General features: G+C 37.0%; 1 pseudogene across 1 annotated transcript; it reads right to left on the bottom strand.

Annotated features, from left to right (window-relative positions):
- Positions 1-326: 326 nt before the first annotated feature.
- On the bottom strand, positions 327-5,390 carry LOC149768379 (rust resistance kinase Lr10 pseudogene; annotated as a pseudogene). Its single transcript, XR_016399526.1, has 3 exons — positions 5,109-5,390; positions 4,375-4,443; positions 327-3,249 (listed from the first exon to the last, which is right to left on the bottom strand). The product of XR_016399526.1 is annotated as a rust resistance kinase Lr10 pseudogene (transcript).
- Between the last annotated feature and the right edge of the window lie 1,286 nt (positions 5,391-6,676).

Below are 6,676 nucleotides of genomic sequence, written 5' to 3' on the forward strand. Positions count from 1 at the left end.
ATATGCCTGATCTTCAATGAATACCATTGAAGTCATCTCAAATGTTTTGCTTGCTTTTCTTCCACCATTGTCAATGTAGCCTTCTTATAGAGGTTTAATAAACCAAAAATTAAGCAAGGTAATTCAAATAGAGAAACAATGGGTCTGTCTTACAAAAAATAACCTATTATAAAGTATAAAATGTAACTTTTGACATCATCATGATTGTCTAACATAACTTTTTTTCCCTAAAGCCATCCAATTTATTATAATAACAATAATTAGAAAGTGAGCTAATTTATGAAAGTAAGCTAGCTATAAAACGAGATAATAATAAAGTAAATAGTTTATCACAATAATACCACTATGTGATGAGACTGATTATAATAGTGGTGGCTAATTTATGGCTGAAGATGTTTTCATATTCATCTTCCATATTCTATTCTATAACTGTGTTCAAACTCTTTAATTCTATTTTTTTCTCAAATATTAAACAACTGAATGTTTCAGCAAAAAAATAATAATAATAACTGAATGTCATGTCATGATACCCTTATTGCCCCATTTATAGTCGATGGGCATTAAAGAAATTAATGGAAAGGAGAGAAAAGGAAAGAAGAATCATTGGAGGTCGAAAGGTAGTATAACGGCTAGCACAATGAGATAAAATGTAGAATATCACAAACTGAGAAATGATCACTGATGTCAAAATATCTGTTACAAAGACCAAGGCTAGCTTTTTTATGATAGCTTGGATGTGCAATATCTAAGATATACAAATACCACGTTCAAGAAACTAAAACCTATTGATTGACTTTCATGGCTCGAGGATATAATGTGCCAAATCTAGTGCATATAATAGAATCTCAAGTCTGTTTAAAAAGAGAAGCTATATTTTCTGATGTCCAATCTGTGCCCTTTAGAAAATGGTTTCATTAGTTCGAATACACAAGCGTTTCATTATGAACTACCCAGTTCACTGTCATCTTTGGCAGTCTTTCTACTAGTTGAAACTCCTGTACTTTCACTCCACAGGGTTGAACTTATGGCATATGATTATGAGGTCATGTACTCATGTATTGAAATGGGTTTAGGGGTGCAGCAATTTCCTCTTCCTCCAACATTCTCACAATATTGCTCATTGAGGGTCGTGCTTTTGGCTGATCCTGGACACACTGCAATGCTACTCTGCACATTCTTTCTGCCTTCTCTCGGTACTTTGTTTCAATTCCTGAAAGCGATATTACATTCTCCCATTGCCCTTGCTCAAACTTCTGCCAAACCTATTTTGGGTACCACTCCTGGCTCTCAAATCTAGGTTCCTCCTCCTCCCCACCATCTCAAACAAAAGCATACCGAAGCCATAAGCATCACATTTATGAGTCACAGGCAAGGTATCCAAAGCTCTGGAGCGGCATAGCCAGGAGTTGCTCTGCCTCCTGTGAGCATGCAATGAGTGCTCTCTATCACAAAGCTTTGCCAATCCAAAGTCAGAAACCTTTGGGCAGAAGTTTGCATTGAGAAGAATATTACCAGGCTTTATGTCATAGTGCGTTATCTTCTGTTCACACTCCTCATGTAGGTATTTAATTCCCTTGGCTGTCCCAATTGCGATCTCATGCAGCTTTCCCCACTCAGCTCTGTTATTCTCATCATATAGGTATCAATCAAGTGACCCGTTCTCCATATACACCAATGCCTTCACCGTTGGATCAAGGCAGAATCCATAGAGCCTCACCAGATTGATATGATAAGTTCTGCCAATGGTGCCAATTTCTGCCATGAATTGTTCCTCAGCTCTCTTATCCAAAGTTCCATAGGACCTTAACTGCTACCTGTAACCCATTGGGAAACTGGCCCTTGTATGCTACTCCAAAACTACCTGACCCTGAGTGAACTTATTAGATGCTGGGGAGTAAATCTCATGGCCTTCTCTTTCATGATGTCATTAAGGAACCTATCCATTGCTTCCATTTTATTTTTTGAATTCATGCTAAAGTTTGAAGAATATGGTGTAGTTGCAGTATTGCTGCTGGAAATTTGCCTCTGAGGGATGTCACATTGTGTTTTCGACTTCTGAACAATCTTAGATCAGAATAGCTATCATAATTATTACTGCACCTCCAACAACTGGCAGTGTTAGAATTCAATAATTAGAGAGTTGCATAAAGAGTAAGAGAGTTGGCTTACTAGCGGCGACAACAACTGCCCCTGCAGGGATTTTATCTTTGGTTGATGACTGCGTGCTCTTTGAAGAACTTGACATCTGACATGCCAAACACAAAGTGAAGATAAGTGATGGAGAATCTTGAGGGAAAAAAAAAACAATTCTACATATTCTTCTGTCTTCCCCTATTTCATGACTACGCATTGTTTTTGTCGTCCAAGAGATCCACATAGTTCTATCAAATTGATTCAGTTGTTAGGCGTCAATATTTGTGTAAATGCTGGTTATACACAAATTATAGCGAAAGCCACTTGCTTTGTTACGTCTTTAAAGATCAGCTTCATCAACTGTCATTCTTTTGTCATTTATATCTTCCTGAAACCCCAATTTGAGTCATATGTTAGTTCCGTCCATTGCAACTTTCGTCGAGCTTTTGATTCCCTAGTTATTAAATAAAGAACAGGTCTGGAAATTATCAATGGATGTTCTTTGTGAAGTGGAATTAATAGCAGGTATGTAAGATGACTTTGGGCTTTACTTTCAGTTTTTGACCTTTGATTATTAAGCAAATTTGTATTTTGTGTACTTTGTATCCTTGCTAGGTGAGTTTATGAATACTTACTAAATTTTGAGATTGCTTTGTGAGGTCGTCACCTGGTTGAGTTGGTAAAGTGACAGGGTACTGGATACCATGTGATATCCCCTCCCACAGTAGGTTAGTTGGGTATAGTACCGAGCAGAGTTTCTATTAGCAGCTTGTGCCGCGGTTCACAAGTTACTATTAAAAACTTGTCAATTACTATATCCAACCAACCAACCAATAAAAATTAACACATCCTAAACCTGTCAGTTTAATTTATTTAACTCACTTCAATCGTAACTAAAAGCAACCCAAGCTTTCATTTATAACTTAAAGTCTATTATACATAGCTCAAAATATAACAAACTTTACATCTGTCTCAAGTTACTTTACATTCACACCCCACCTACATGCATAATACCAAGGTTTTTCCTTTCACTCAGAGGGGCATGGCCAACCTTTTATGACAAACTTCTAGGATGATACTGATGCGGTACTTTTATAATGTTATGACTCTGCCGATCTGCAAAAAAATTTACAGAAAAAGAGAGGGATGAGACCTAAGTCCCGGTGAGTGGATAATCTGTTAACCATGAGGAAATAAGAGGTTTCAGCTGTGATACTTATTTACATACATTAAATATAACGTTTTTATGTCACATATGAAACATTTGCATTTGATTTTAAAGCACTTAGATTTCAACCACATAAGAAATCTGCTATTTGTCAATAGTACTACAACTAGCAGGAAATAAAGCTGTTGCTTTAAAATAAAGCATTAATAAAATCGCCTTGCTCAAGTCATTTTTTCGGACCGTAGAGTCCACTTTTCTTCGCTGAGGAATTTGATACATAGAACATTCACATATGTTCTGAAATCATTATGCTTATAAATAATATATTTGTTGCTTAGTCATATGTATACATAGCTTAAATATTGAAAATCATGGCTCCCACGAGCCCTACTGCCAGCCACTCGCATGAGGCACCATTCTCATGAGTAGTCCGACAGTCCTATGCATGGTGCTACTATTACGCCCTCCCGGCGTCCCAATTCTGCCCCACTAGCACATATCATTACCACACCCTCCCGGCGTCCCATTTCTGCCCTATTGGGCACATATCATAGCTGCGCCCTACTGGTGTCCCATCTTTGCCCTACTAGGCACAAATCATAAACTCTGATGTGATGTATCCAAGGTAAAAGTGCAAATATTAGTTACTATAACAGGGTTGGAGTCGACTCTAAAGTTACAGGGGTCGACTCGTGAATTACAGGGGTCAACTCATACTTTGCTGGGGTCGACTCCTGTTCTATTGGGGTCGACTCCAGAATAGCTTGGAGTCAAACTGAAACGACTCTCTTGGCTGAGATAAGGGGTTTTAAGTGGTTCAGTCACTTTGGGTTAATCCATTCCCAAACAAGTTCATAAACTTACGAATCAACAAACATGAATTTAAAGTATTTTCAAGCATAGCATATATTTTCCAAATCAGATCATTTATCCACTGATAGAAAGCAATTTAATCATGAGAATTAATACTTCTTATTTCCATTCTGTAGCATATTCATTCTGAATTTGGAGACATCATTCATTTCTCTGGAATTACAAAATAAACTACCATAGTTAAGAAGAAAACCACTCACCTTGTGATGGCTAACGCACCACCCTAGTGCTTGATACTCCCGGCACACTTCCGGGACTCTCTTCTCCTCCTAAACAATTAAAAGAGTCGATCAAAATTATAACCTATATGATGCAACATGATTATGCATGTTCCAAAAAGAAATCCAACACCCTCATCTCAACTTTCTGATTTTTACCTTGCTTGTCTTGTTTTAGGATAAATAAAACCTCTTAATTCTCAAAGGTTTCCAAGCTATCATCTCCCGCTTTGATACCCTCGGTTAGGACTAGAAAACCTTCTATATCATCTATAAATTTTCAGCTGCCAAACAACTACTTAACATCAAAAATAAATCAGAATTCAAATCCCCTGTTTTCAGCTTGTTTGTTCTGTTTTCGAGCCAATTAAACCTCTTAATTCCCGAAGGTTCTTAAACAATCAATTCCACCTATTAGGCTCTGTGTTAGGACTAGAAAATCCCTAACACAACCTACAAACTTTCAGCTTTAAATAACAATTTAATCACCTCAAAAACAATCAATTCCACCTATTAGGCTCTGTGTTAGGACTAGAAAATTCCTAACACAACCTACAAACTTTCTGCAGAATTTCAGACTGCTTTCAACAACTTCGGAAGCATAGTTCAAATCCTTTTTCATACCTAAAAATTCATCTAAAATAACTAAAATCTTCCTTTATCACCCTCCTACGTGGGACTACAATTAGAATCACTAAAAAGTTTGGAAAACTCACCTGAAATTCGCTGGGAAGCCTGGGTGCACCAGAAATTTCTGTATTTCTGTTCTGCAGCCCAACAGCAAGTTGCTCTTCCTCTTTACTTTAAACCTTCTTCCACAAATTCTTTGGATTCTCTAAGTATCTCTCTCTCTTCCCTAGCTTCCTCTCTCCCTCCTTGGAGCTTTTTCTGGCCTGATTTGGGCTGGCACCTACAACCAACAATTGAACTTCTCCTAACGGTTGAACAGCAGCAGCACAACTTGCTGCCTGCTGAAAACAGCTCTACTGCCCACAGCTCCCCCAAACAGGAGGGGAGCTTTTGGAAGTAGAGCTGTTGGAAGTAGAGCTGTTACAAAAAGTTGTTTGCTGTTTGGTAACTATATTTTTAAAGTGTTGTGGCACTTTAACATATATTTGGTAAACAAACTGAGAAAATACTTTTATATGACAAAATTACCATAAAGGACATTGCATAGTATTATACAATAAAGCATAATAAAATATAACATATATTAATACATAATATACGATATAGTATAATATTACTGTAATATAAAATATTATTATTATAATATAGTAATATGACATTGCATAGCATAGCATAATGGTAATATAATTATTAGAGTAAATTAATTTTCTATAATATAACATAATATTAAATTATTTAACATAACATATTAATATATTATGATATAATGTAATATATATTATATTTATAATATAATACAATATTAAAGATATAAAATATTATAATTATTAGTATTAATTAATTTCTCATAATATAATATAATATTAAATTATTTAAAAAAACATATTAATGTATTATGATATAAATATTTATTCATTGAAATGTATTTATTTATTATCTTATTTATTTTATCATTCATTCATTCATTTATATAAATATTTATTTATGCATTTATTTATTTATTCTTTTATTTTATTTTATTTTATTTTATTTTCTTTTCTTCTCTCTTTTTTTCTTTTCTTTTCTTCTTTTTTTCTTTTCTTTTTCTTTTCTTTTTTTTTCTTTTCTTCTTCTCCTTCCTTCCTCTCCCCCCTTCTCCGTTCTTCTCCTCCCGCGTGGTCGGCAACGCCGGAAGGGGGCTAGGCTGTGGCGGCCGCGGGAGGGGGCCAGGCCATGGCCGGCGGCGCCTGCGGCAATCTCGGCAACCGCGATTGGCCCCCTGGGAAGGGTTCTTCTCCCGCGTGGCCGACAGTGCCGCACCCCCTCCCTCTCCCTCGCCGCCGCAGTGCCACACCCCAGTGGCGGGGGAGAGGGAGGGGGTGCGGCGCTGCAGCGGAGGGGGGATGGGAGGTGGGGTGGGGGCGTGGGTGGGAGAGGAACAGACGGTGAGATGAGGTTTTGGGGAGGAAATTTATTTTTAAAATGGGGGTATTTTGGTCAAAAATAGAGCTTCCCGACAAAGCTGAAAATAACATTTTCGGAAAGCTCCAAATTGGAGCTTCTTTCCAAAGGCTGTTTCAGCTTTTGCGGGAAGCTGTTTCAGCTTTCCGAAAATTTTACCAAACACCATTTTTTATCTAAAAGTAATTTTAGAGGGCTAGATAGTGCTTTTTGG

Source organism: Phoenix dactylifera, chromosome 2, assembly GCF_051530095.1.
Source record: "Phoenix dactylifera cultivar Ajwa chromosome 2, Ajwa_hap1_PhDact_Kaust_v1.1, whole genome shotgun sequence".
NCBI classification, from domain to species: Eukaryota; Viridiplantae; Streptophyta; class Magnoliopsida; order Arecales; family Arecaceae; genus Phoenix; species Phoenix dactylifera.